Here is a 13,904-nt window from a genome sequence, read left to right on the forward strand (position 1 = left end):
GAAGTGCGACATCAGCCGAAGCCGGACCCAGACTTTGGAATCTGGCCGACCGAAGGGCTGCCTGATGACAGGACAACCCATTTGTTATGACTGCAGATGCTATCCTGTTCGGACATCTACATTTATGGTAGGTACAAAACTGTACTTTTCCCCCCCCTCCATCCCCCTTGTGTCTCTCACTCTGTCTCTTCCTATCTCCTTACAGGGAATTTTTGTATTTACTTTCTACTGGTGGTGTTCTTTCACCATAACCTAGCTCCCTGTTTGGGGGCTCCTGACAGTTGGGGCAAGAAAAACTGATGTAATGGCGTTGGCTGCCTGATTTTATACCGCTGACAACCTGACGTCAGTCGTGGAGCGACAACAACTGACGCAGAAATACCAAGCCTCTGGTATTCGGGCTGACTGAGTGCTACCCCTGGCAGGATAACCCAAATGTGATGACTGCAACAGTGAATACACTTGAGCATCTACATTAAGTGTACACAACTGTACTTTCCAAGGTGATTAGTTTGTGGTCAGATCTAATCAGGGAGGATTTGACTGTAGGTGTAGAGCAGCTGTTGTCCATGTTAATAATGACCATGTCAATGATGTTGCTACCTCTAGTGGGGGTAAGAAAGAGCTGGTCCAGGGCATTGGAATTGATGCATTGAATGGGCAAGTGTATTTATACATGGTTTATAGCTATAAACGTTCCCTGACTGTCTCCTCTTTCTTTAGTGCTCTTCAGACTAGATTATTTACTTATTAATTGTAACACAGCTCTTCTCCTGTAGTTATCCAGACCTGCATAAAATCCTTCATGTCTGCTTTCACTAATTAATTAACCTTTTATGCTCTTTACCATTTATATATGTTTCTTGGAACATTGGCATTGATGCCTCACTTTTTGTCACATATGCTAGAACCTTTGCCTTTTTCCCCTCATCCAACAGCCCATTAACATTCCAGGAAGTGTTTATTTCTGTCATTTAAAGGCTAATGTTCTTAGAATGTCTTTAACACCCAGTTTATATATTATAAAACCGACGCTTGATAGTGTTTGACCACTAATAAGGCAATATGTCCTATACCTTGTATCAAACCAGTGTCACTGTGTGGGATACGCAGAGTCTTGACTTAATATGTTAAAACACAGACCACACCCACCACCAGTCATAGCTATTTTTCATATTTTATACAGTTCTGCATTATCTCAAGTTTTTGGAGGTACACAGTTAGGTATGGTAATAATGCTGACAAGTCTGCCCCTTGCATTTTGTTATCTCCTCTGTCTATTTCTCCCCAGGAGGAGAAATCACTTTTACTCTGAGCTTATTCTGGCTAAACTAAAACAAGACCCTTTAGGGAAGCTACTAGTCCTGTCCCTCTTTCCTGCATTCTTGTCATCTGAATATTTGTTGTTCCCTTACTTCACTCAGTGTTGGGGGGGGGGGTGATTCCGTAGGTTTCAGTGAATTCTGTCAACTCTCTAAATATCTACTACATCTACACACACACCCTTCAGTGTACGGTACAGTTACTTGATGGGCACAGGAACACTTCTTTTCTGCCTGTGTGGTGACTGTAAGCTCATCCTAAAATCCTCTGTTTTAATGTCCCTTCTAAAAAAAATACTGTTTTGAGACTGGTACAACCAGTTTACTTACACCAGTCCATGCTCTGTATCTGTTTTAAACTCCTTCCCCACAGAAAAGTCACTCTTTAAATTGTGTCATGTTTCATCGTCTGCGGCCATACCTGTCTTCCATAGTGAGTTGCTCTTCTGGAGTCTAAAATATTTGTTCAGTTTCAAATAAGGGGGAGTAAGAATCTAACCACTGTGACCCATTTTGGGTCCATTCGTATATACATCCTTGCACAGACTCCCATATCATGGACAGAATGGCACATTTCCAGCAGCAACATCCACCTTTGTTAATCAAAGTGTTCTGTGTTTACAGCAAATTAAATCTCTTCTTTTAAAAGTGTCTGCATATTAGCCAAGTGGCACCCTAATTACATTAGTCACATTCCCACAGCCATGGGAATATTAACAGATCTGAAGTAGTTACTTCATTTGCTCTGCAACCTGTGGGTATCGGATCAGATCTCGGATCTGAGCCGGCAGCTTCACAAGCTACAAGATCCGAGCTCCTAGCTCCTCCCCCCTACCCATAATCCCCTGCCACTAACTGTATTACCTCAGATCGTTTTTGCCGCGGCTTTAGACAACTACTGTTTGAAGAGCTCCTTAGCTGACTGGTGAGATTGTTCCTCTTTTCTTAGTGTTGATTGTGGTGTGTGTGTGTTCAGAAACCCATAGCCAGTATAGTTTGTTAAATAGTTTCCCTTTTTTTTGTGTAATGTTAGTTTTCTGTGTCCCCCCTTCCCCACTTAGTGTTTGGGTGTGCGTGCGTTGTGGTAGAGAATGGCTGAAGGGCCCAAGGCCATTTTTTCAAAATGTACTGAGTGTGGCCATAAGCTTTCCCCTGCTGATGGCCACACTCAGTGCGTTTTATGCCTGGGGGTGGCTCATTTATCAACAGACTGCCAAATCTGGTCAGCCTTTAACCCCCGGGCACTCAGGGACAGGAAGAATAAGCTAATCCTGGCGGTCTTGCTTCCCCAGGATTCAGCTGCTTCTTCCTCTCCCGCTAAGGAGAGAGTCTTCACAGCCCCAGTGCCTTCTGTTCTCTCTGCTCAACCGGGGACTCAACCTCCCGCTTCGGGCTTGAGTTCGGGGGACTCTGGTGCCTCTTCCTCTATAGAGAAGAGGCACAAGGATAAGGAGAGACATAGGTCTCATAAAAGGCTGGCTGAGACTCAACCCTCAGACCCGCCATCTAAGCTAGCTAGCTCTCCCTCGAGGGTTTCCGGATCCTCCCCCTCTCTGCTCTGTTCGCCTCATTTTTCGCCGGAGCTGGAGGAAGAGTACCGGTCTCCCTCGGGGTCATCGAGGCGACCCTCCCGGTCTGCCTCGATGACTTCATCTAGGTCAACCAGGAACCTCATCGACGCCGATATGGATCGGATGATGTGACGATTCCTGCAGACTTAAATGCAGATGGGGGTGCTCTTGCCTCCCCTCCCTCAGGGAGGGAGTGCGGCCTCTGTCTTTGCTCCGATCACTCCTTCTCCAACCCGTTTTCGGGTTTTGGAGTCATCGGATCCAGGCCCTTTCGGAGCCGGGGTTTCGTCGGCACTGATAGCTCCGGTCTCTTCGCCGACCATGCCCTTGAGTGTTTCGGATCTGAGTTCTCGGGGCCTAGCGTCGGATCCTGGGGAGATGATGTGTCTTCAGTGCCGCTGAGGTTGGAGCACACTTCTCTCTCGGATCCGACCGCATCGGCTCTGACTCCGGTCCCTACCTCGGAGCCGAGGAGATTGCTCTCGGAGCCTGGGGAGAGTAGTTCTCCTTCGGCTTTTGAGGTAGTGGAGAGGGTGCTGTCAAGATCCTCCAGGTCCCTGGTCCGGGCTTCGGATCCTCCCGCACCCCTGCTGCATATGGGTCTATCCTCCGTCATCCGTTCATTGGGACAGCCTGCTCAAGCCCTCCAGCCTGTTCCCGTGGAGGAACAGGAAGCCATTGATGAGCCCTCCTTGAACAGTCCCACCGAGGAGGTCCCTCATAAACGGAGGTGTAAAAGGAGGCGCCTGGACTCCCCTGAGTCCATCACCACAGACACGGATTTGGATGAAAGTGAAGGTTCCCCAAGGTCACCCCCCGAGGATGTCTCCTTCGGAGACATCATGGAGATGTTGCGTATTAGAGGGGGGGGGTGGTCTGCCGAAAAACCTTCCGTGGACGAATCTGTCTTCCTGGAGGCATTTGAGGCAGGCCCGTGTACCTCCTGGGTGTCCCCTCCGGCTGACCCCCTGGTAGGCCTTATTACTACCAGGGCATGGAAGGAGCCCAACACCGTAGAGCCAATCCCGAGACAGCCCGACAAAGTCCTTAGCCCCCCATCAGATAGACAGTCGTGGGCCAAGGGGTCTCCAGTCGATGCCATGTTGGTGGCGGCTGCCACAAAGAGAGAACTCGCCCAAGAGAGTTCTTTGGTCCACCCGCCAGATAAGGAATCTCGGGCGCTGGACCGCATTGGGAAGCAGATGTTTGCTTCAGCGACCTTCTCAGTGAGGGCGCTGAATTATATGGCACATACCATTAGGCTACAGAGAGACTTGATTAAGGAATATGCTGCAGCCCCCCCCCCTCAGAGTCCATGTCGGTCGGGGACAAGCAGGTGTTTTCGACTCGTATGGCCACTCTAAAATCCATTTCTAACACGTCCATGCGGCTACTCTCTCATGCAACGGAGGGAGCCGCGAGCACCAGTGGAGCCGGGGTCGTCTTGCGACATCACGCCTGGCTCCGCCTTTGTGATTTCGCAGAACCCTTCAAGGCGTCCTTCGCGAATGTGCCCTTTGACAGGTCTTCGCTTTTTGGCAAGACCATTCGCGAAACGCTGGTCCAAAGCGAGAAGGACGGGAAGACGCTGTCTGCCATCGGGGTCCGCTTCTCTAATCCCCAACGATCCTTCTCAAGGAATCGGAGGGGACAAAAGAAGTTGTGGTTCCACAAGTCTCAGCAATCCCATCCAGCTTCAGAACCCTCGTCCTCCAGAGGCAGAGGAGGACAAGGTGGATGCCAGCCCAGAGGCAGAGGGGGGCAGCGTAATTTCGGGTCTAGAGAGCCTTTCTCGGACAGACCCACGCAGCAGCCCTGAGGGCTTACCAGACTGTCCATCTCTGGAGGCAGTCGGGGGGCGGTTGACGGAGCATCTGTCAAATTGGGAGTCCAATACAACAGATCGATGGGTGCTCCGGATCATATCCAGAGGTTACTCCATTCCCTTCCTAAGCCTTCCCCCTACAAGCAGACGCCTCCCCGATGTTCCACCCGATCAGAGGGAGGCAGCGGCTTCGGAGGTTTCGAGGTTACTAAGAAAAAGAGCCATCCAGCCCGTCCCCCCAGATCAGTCTGAATTGGGTTATTACTCCAGGTTATTTTTAGTGCCAAAGAAGATGGGGGACCTAAGACCCATCCTAGACTTGTCCGCTCTGAACCTGTTCATCCCCAAGGAAAAATTCCGGATGGTCACACTTCAATCAATTTTCCCCTTGCTGCAGGAGAACGGCTGGATGTGCTCTATAGACCTCAAGGATGCGTACTACCACATATTGATGGACAGACGATCCAGAAGGTTTCTCAGCTTCAGGCTGGGAGCCAGTCATCATCACTTCATGGTTCTTCCATTTGGCCTCAACTAAGCCCCCAGGGTGTTCACCAAGGTCATGGCAGTGGTTGCAGCCCACCTGAGACTTCAGGGCATTCAGGTCTTCCCGTACCTAGATGACTGGCTCCTTCCTGCCGCCAACAGGCATCAACTCTGCGTTGCAAGAGATTACACTCTGACTCTTGCCCAGAGTCTAGGCATATCAGTGAATCTTCAAAAATCCTTCCTTCGCCCCGTACAAGTATTAGAGTTCATAGGGGCCAGATTGGATACCCGTACTTCTCAAGCCTTTCTGACGTCTGACAGGCTGAGCAGCTTGTCACTTCAGGTGCTTACTCTTCTTCAGAGCCAGGCTCCTGTGGCGGAGTTAGTCCTGAGGGCACTAGGGTCTATGGCAGCGGCAATCGGTCTATCTCTTCATGCACGCCTGCGAATGCGGATTTTACAATGGACCCTCCAGGTTCAGTGGTCGCTATTACTCCACCCGTTAAGCTCTCTGATCCCACTGAGCAGAGTTTGCAGAGACTCCCTTCTTTGGTGGCTTCACTCTCGAGAGCTGAGGCAAGGGAGAACCCTTTGTGATTCCCCCGCCCCAAGCCACGTTGACCACAGATGCTTCTCGCCTCGGGTGGGGGGGGGGCACTGTTCAGGCAGAACCGTCCAAGGCATGTGGACTTCCTAGAGACCGCTCTGCATATCAATGTCCTAGACATGAGGGCGGTGCTTCTAGCGTTGCAAGCTCTCCACGACCTTCTACATCTGGGGACTATTGCAATCCAGACAGACAATATGTCGGTAGTCTGGTACATAAACAAACAGGGAGGAACCAGGTCTTATCCCCTTTGTCGAGAAGCTATGAGAGTGTGGGAATGAGTGATATCCACCAACCGCTTTCTAGTAGCAACGCACATTCCGGGACGGTCCAACATTTTAGCGGACAAACTGAGTCAGATAATTCTCACTCCGTATGAGTGGTCTCTCAATCCATCAGTTGCGAATCAGATCTTATGCAAGTGGGGTTGGCCTCGCTGCAATCTTTTTGCTTCTCCATTAAACACAAAATGCAGTGAGTACTTCGCAATACCCCCCCCCCCCCCCCCGTGGGGGAAGACTCCCAGAGACGCTCTAGTTCATGCTTGGCCTCCCGGTCTTCTTTATGCTTACCCTCCCCGTCCGCTTATGACCACCAGGTTCGTACAGAAAGCCTCTCGTTTGGGGAGCAAAGTTATCCTCATAGCCCTATTCTGGCCTCGCCAGATCTGGTTCCCATACCTGCGGTCTCACAGTTTAACTCCCCCTTGGATACTGGAACCCATTCAGACCCGATTTCACATCCCGCAGGATGTCAAACCCCGAACCTGGTAAACCTTTAGCTTGTGGCTTGGTTGATCCAGTTCCACTGATGGCAAGGACTCCTGGTATCTCATCACCAGTGAAGGCCATTCTAGTAGCGGCTCATAAGCCGGCTACCAGGAAAATATATAATAGCAAGTGGAAACGTTTTTCCATCTGGGCAACAGACAAGGGCCTGGATCCTTTTACAGTTCCTCTTCCGACAATCTTGGACTTCCTGTCGCTGATTTTTCGGCAGGGAGCAAGTGCTTCTACGGTTAAGGTGCAGTTAGCAGCCATTTCCCATTTTCATGTGGGAGATGGACTAGGGTCATTGGCATCCACAAAGTTATGCAAAACTTTCTTGTGAGGCATCTTTCTCTTGAAGCCTCCTGTGAAAACGGTGGTGCCCCCATGGGATTTGACACTAGTTTTGCAAGCACTGAAGAGTCCACCCTTTGAGCCTGCAGCCTCTATTCCTTTAAAATTCTTGTCCTGGAAAATGCCTTTTTTGGTCGCTATTACTTCTGCCAAGAGGGTTTTGGATCTCCAAGCACTGTGTATGAAACCCCCTTATCTCATTTTTCACAGGGATAGAGTGTCTCTCAGGACTAACCCGTCTTTCTTACCTAAGGTGGCTTCAGAATCTAATATCAATCAATCAGTTTGCCCGTGTTCTTTCCAAATTTTCAGAATAAGGGGGAGTACATATTGCACAAACTGGACGTACACAGGCAACTACGTTTTTACTTGCACAGAACTAAGGATTTTCGCAAGTCTGATCAGTTGTTCGTGTCCTTTGCAAAGTCAGTCAGGGGAAGGGCCATTTCTAAAGTGACCCTAGCAAATTGGATGTATCTTCAGGCAAACCAGCTCCTATGGGAATACACGCTCATTCTACCCGGTCCATCACCACCTCAGCAGCTTTCTGGTCCAGGGTTCCCTTGGACGATATATGTTCAGCAGCTACCTGGTCCTCTTCTCATACGTTCATTTCTCATTATAAACTGGATATGATATCAAGAAGTAGGGCTTCCTTTGGCTCCGCGGTGCTTTGGAATATCCTTCCATAAGGCCACCCAGGTTATTGTCTAGGTAGCTGGGGACGCTGTCCCAGAGGTTGCAGAGCAAATGAAGTAACTACTTCAGATAAAGAAGTTATGTACTCACCATAACTTTCCATCTGAGTAGGTACTTTGTCTGCAACCATCCCCCCCTACCATCCCCCTAACCTTTTCTTGGGTTTTCTTCTGGTCACCTGAAATTTTGCTGCCTTGAGGTTAGGTCTTCAGTATACCTCTGTCGAGGTTATGACTTAGATTGGGCAGAATCGATCTGAGGTAATACAGTTAGTGGCAGGGGATTATGGGTAGGGGGAGGAGCTAGGAGCTCGGATCTTGTAGCTTGTGAAGCTGCTGGCTCGGATCCAATACCCACAGGTTGCAGACAAATGAAGTACCTACTCAGATGGAACGTTATGGTGAGTACATAACTTCTTTTTATGACCAGCAGAGCTTTTAGTGCACTCAACCTTAGTAACACCCATAAACAGATTCTAACAGCAGTATTATAGCCAATAGCTATAACTGCAGCAACTCTATTGTCTTTTTCTGTTGCTTTTTGAAACCCATCTTGTGGAAACCATGAGCTTCATTTGCATTGAAAATTGTCTGAGACGTATTATTTACAAAGAAATGGCTTAGCTATTCTTAATAGTTTTATCAGTGTAGGTCTAATGAATTGCTTCCTTAAATATGCTAGCTATGTTTGCTCACTCCAGGTCACACAGTAGTAGGGTTGAATGTTCCTCTTGCTTATTAGTTATGTTCTTGCATAACCGCATTCTTCTTTTGGATTTTTTTTTTTATTAAGCTTAGCTGTTGCGCTAGCGCTTCCCATTACCTTTCTATAGGATGAGCGCTTCTCCACACTGATGTTCTTCATGTTTCACTGTTGCAGTCATCACATTTGGGTTATCTGCTTGCACATTTGGGTTATCTGCTTGCAGTAGCCCTCAGTCGGCCTGATTAACAAAGTCTTGGGTCCTGTGTCGGTTGCTGTCTCCTCCTCCATGACGTCAGGGGTATAAAACATGCAGCCAACGTCATTACCCCAGTCTTCAGATATCATTGATATACCCAGATATCAGTTTTGTGCCTTATTTAAACCATGAACTATCCGTCATCGGTATATGTTCACTTCTAAATGTTTTGATACTCAGTTCAATTGTCCAGATATGTCTTTGGTAAGTCATCCAACTACCGACAATCCAAAAAAACGCAAAGATAGACAGAGACAGGCTGCCTAGGTCCAAAGCTGCCGACGACGCTTCTCCTAAGCCAGTTTCCAGTTCGCCGGTACTCAGTGTGGTGCTTTCGCAGCCCTTGATACACCGCTACTTCAGATTCGCAGACCTCTACTGAGACCCATTCGGAGTTCGGTATGCCATGAGATGCTTCAATTGTGGAACCTGCGGATGTCTCTACCTTGGATGGGTCTGGAGCCACTGTGCAGGTACCGGCTTCTGAGGGTGTATTCAGGCCTACTAACTTGCATATTAAACCGACGCCATCTTCTTCTTCAAGGCCTAAAACTCGAACAATGCCTAGAAAACTGACGCCCAAATGGCATGGTCAGGCCTTTTTGCCTAAAAAACAAATGATAACAATGGCTGAAGACCTTATTACTTTAATCAGGGGAAGCCAACCTTCCCTCTCTAAGAGACCTAGGACAGAGTTTGCTTATGATACTTCTGATCAAGATTCTGGAATTTCTATTTCCTCTGATGACCAGGATTTACCTTTATCTACCTATGAGGATTCTGATGCTGAGGACTCTATTCCCTCTGCTCCAGTGACCCCCCCCCCCCCCGGAGGATTTCTCTTTTGGTGAAACCTTGCATACCCTTAGGGAACATTTTCGTTGGGGAAGTCAGGATTTCTCTGATTCTAAAAAGAGGCTTAGGGATTTCTTACTCCTGCCCCAGCACAGGCCTTTAGCTATCCCTCCTGTAGTATACATTGTTGATAATGCCTTTTCGGAATCTAGTTTGGCCTCTGACTCTTTACCTCCTGCTCCCAGAAAACCTGATAGATATTACAGGGCTCCTGACTCTCACAAGTTCCTTTTCAAAAATCCTACTGTGGATCCTGAAACCATTTCACAGGGTCCCAAGGGCATCAAAGCTACTACTGCCAAAAATCCTACCCCCTCTGATAGAGACTCCAGGGCGCTGGATAGATGGCGTAAGAAGGTGTACACTTCTGCACCTTTTGCCATTAGGGCCTTAAACTGTCAGTTTCATATGTTAAAGTATCAGCAGCGTATTATTGGATTGCTTAAACAGAAAATGATGTTGATTCCTGATTGTGCTTAAAATAAGGATTTACAGGATTTAATGCATTCTGCTGAGCAAGTTGGAAAACATACTTTGCAATGTGGTTTTGATTCACTAGAGGCATCTTGCAGGGCTGCTGTTACTGGGTCTGTACTTAGAAGGCTTGCTTGGCTTAAGGAGCAATCCTTGCCAGATCATGTTAAAGCTAAATTACTGGATGCTCCCGTAAATCAGGACCGCCTGTTTGACAATAAGGCAGAAGTTCTTAAGATGGAGGAAAAAGCTTAAATCTATGCAAACTGTTAAAGATTTCTTACAAGTACAACTTCCAAGATTTAGTAGGCATTGGCCTTCTTATAATTTGTCCTTTCCTGCCTCTTGCAGGCCTTCTCAGTCCAAACCCAGATCCAGCAGAACACCCAGGCTTCAATCCCAGGGTACGCACAGGACTAAGCAATGGGGGGCCCCCCTCTTCCAAATCTGGGAGTAGTAAAACTCCCTCCTATGATAAACTGTCTCAATGACTTAACTTTAAAACTTCCAAGCACTTCTCAACTGTCTGCTCCTTTGGGGTGAAAGATTGCCCTACATGCAAAAAACTGGGAGCTCATTACCCAGGACAAATGGTTTTAAATATAGTTTCGCAAGGATACAGAATTCACTTCCACACTTTACCAACCCCAAACGATTGGCCAGATCTACCCCCAAATCAGTGGGCAGAGGCTCAAAAGCAAGTACTCTCTCTTAAGCATAAAGGCTATTCAAACTGTACCAGAAGAGGAAAAGGGACAAGGTTTCTACTCAAGACTTTTCTTGGTACCCAGAAAAGACAGTTCATGGCATCCTATCCTGGACCTGTTTACTCTAAACACCTTTTTTGGTGATTCCAAAAGTCAAGATGCTGACTCTTCAGTTGCTTCCTATGCTAGGAAAAGATGCCTTGTTGGCAACTCTGTATTTAAAGGAAGCATACCTGCACATCCCAATCTGGGAATCTTGCAGAAGATGCCTTCGCTTCAAAGCTGGCTGCACACACTGCCCTTTGGCTTATCTACTTTGCCCAGGGTATTCACCAAGTGCCTAGCTCCAGTCATTGCATTTTTCAGGCAAATACATATTCAAATATATTCATACCTGGACGATTGTCTATTTCAGGCAGAAAGCCAGGACATACTTTTGAATCATCTGGCCTTTGTACAAAGGGTGCTAACTTGTCTGGGGTACACCATAAATGAAAAAAAATCACACCTGGTACACTGTCAACAAATTGTATTCCTAGGAGCAAGCTTGAATACAACTTCCCAGATGGCTTTCCTCACGCCAGAAAGACAAATTAATTTGACAACCTACTTCAAACTAGTGGCCACGAAAACCCTGCTATCTGCAAGGCAAATACTGAAAGCCTTGGGGTTCATGGCCTCCTGCATTCTTCTAATTCCATATGCAAGACTGTATATGAGGAAACTACAATGGTATCTAAAAAGCCTATGGTGTCAACATTCTCAGGATCTAGAGGCAATGATTCCTATCATACCTTGCCTACGCCTAGAGTTTCTTTGGTGGGCAGAGGCTTGTCACCAAAACAAGGGACTACTATTCACTCTACCCCCTTCCACCCAAACCCTAACAGATGCATCAGACTATGCATGGGGGGCTCACCTGGCAGGGAAGTGCATTCAGGGCAAATGGAACCCAAGTCAAATGCACTTGCATTTCAATCAAAAAGAAATATTAGCTGTACAGAATGCTCTGACAGCCTTCAAGGACCACTTTCTTCCAGGACAATTAATGTGGTACATAAACAAGCAGGGGGGTACCCATTCTTACCCCCTCTGCAGACTAGCCATGGCATTGTGGAACACAGCCTTGAGCTATCAAGTGCATCTGCAAGCTCAGTTCCTGCCAGGAAAACTAAATACACTGGCAGACGGACCAAGTAGAAACCTCATGGACCCACACGAGTGGAAACTGGAACCAAAGATTTTCAACATGTTGACAAGCAAATGGGGGAACCCAGCTATAGACCTGTTTGCCTCCCCCCCCCCCCCAGAACTACCAATTGGACAAATTTTGCACAAGGACTCCTCACAAACGAGCTTGGAAAGTGGATGCTCTGTCCTTCAGCTGGAAAAACCTATCAGTTTATGCCTTTCCTCCTCTGCCTCTCCTCTCCAAAGTACCGCTAAAGATCAAACAGAACACACCAAGGATGATATTGATTGCACCAGACTGGCTACGCCAACACTGGTAACCTCCTCTTGCGCAGTGTGTCACTGTTGGCCCCATGGCACCTGCCTCTGATCCCTACCCTGTTGTCTCAGCAGGAGAACCAGATTCTGCACCCTCAGCTTCAAACCCTGAACCTCGCAGCCTGGCTAAATGCCTAATTTCTCCTTTACCATCCCTCAGTGAACCAGTGATGGATATCATTTTAGAGGCAAGGAGGCCTAGTACTAGAAAATCTTATACTGAAAAATGGAAAAGATTCTGTGCCTGGAACCAATCTCATGGGATGAGCACAGCAGCGCCCAACTTACCTCAGATTTTACTATACTTAACTGAGATGCTTCACAATTGCCTTTCTTTTTCCACCATCAAAATTCACGCCTCAGCCATTTCAGCTCATTATAACACAGAACCTCCCCTCTTCTCTCATCCACTGCTCAGGTAGTTCCTCAGAGGGGCTAAGAATTTAAGACCACCCAGGAGAGCACCAACTCCAGCCTGGGACCTTAACTTTGTACTGGAGAAACTCACTCCTCCTCCTTTCGAGCCAGCCGCAAGTGCAAATTTAAAATTCCTTTCTTGGAAGACAGCCTTCCTTTTGGCAATCACTTCAGCAAGAAGTGTATCTGAATTACAGGCCCTTATGACAGTGGAGCATTTCATCATCTTTCATGCTGAGCTGACAGAGGTGTCCCTCAGACCCAATCCCTCCTTCATGCCCAAGGTGGTATCCAGTGTGGCTCTCAATCAGTCCATTCATTTGCCAACCTTCTTTCCTAATCCACAGAACAAAGGGGAACAGATACTGCACTCCTTAGATGTGCACAGACAACTTAGATTTTACTTGGGCAGGACTAAACCTCAAAGGAAATCTGAACAACTGCTGGTGGCATTTGCTGCAGGGGCAGAGGGGAAGGCTATTTCAAAGCAAACTGTTTCTAAATGGATAGGGCATTGTATTCATTTCTGCTATAAGCACCATGGAAAACCAATCTCACAGGGGATCAGACCCCATTCAACCAGGGCTGCATCTACCTCTACAGCCTTTCTCAGAGGTGTCCCTACCAGGAACATCCTAGAAGCTGCTACCTGGAACCTGGAATTGTGTACATACCTTCACCAAACATTACCATTTGCCAATTTTCTCTAAATCCAGAGCTGGCTTTGCCACTGCAGTCTTGCAGGGGCTTATAGCTGGTCCTAATGCTATTGAAATTCCTCCTCCCATCCTTAGCTTTGGGAATCTACCCAAATGTGATGACTGCAACAGAGAAACACGAAGAACATAGTACAGTTGTGTACACTTACCATAAATGTAAATGTTAGAGTGTATTCACTGTTGCAGACCTGGTTACCCTCCCTCCAGCCCCCTGTCTTTTTTGGCTATATCTCTACTCTCCTTTACTATGCTTAAAAGCTTTTTGGTGTATTTGCTTTTTTATTGGAGATATATCCTTTTATATATGTATATATATGTTTTATTTCTTCCCATTAAGGGGGCACCTGACATCTGGGGCAAGAAAAACTGATGTAATGGCGTCAGCTGCATATTTTATACCCCCTGCCGACCTGACGTCACGGAAGAGGAGACAGCAACTGACGCAGGGCCCAAGACTTTGTTAATCAGGCCGACTGAGGGCTACTGCAAGCAGATAACCCAAATGTGATGATTGCAACAGTAGTGAATACACTTGAACATCTGCATTTATGGTAAGTGTACACAACTGTACTTTCTGGATATTGTTCCCTTCTCTGTTGTCTAACTCTTCTGCTCTCTTTTTCAAGTC

General features: G+C 47.3%; 1 protein-coding gene across 1 annotated transcript in view; it reads left to right on the plus strand.

The window, feature by feature from the left end:
* KIF13B (kinesin family member 13B) overlaps nt 1–13,904 on the plus strand; it is a gene marked incomplete in the record, with an annotated part of 3,953,176 nt that overhangs the window by 1,777,524 nt on the left and 2,161,748 nt on the right.

The sequence above is a fragment of the Protopterus annectens genome, chromosome 2.part1, assembly GCF_019279795.1.
Source record: "Protopterus annectens isolate FY-2018-M chromosome 2.part1, PAN1.0, whole genome shotgun sequence".
NCBI lineage: Eukaryota > Metazoa > Chordata > Ceratodontiformes > Protopteridae > Protopterus > Protopterus annectens.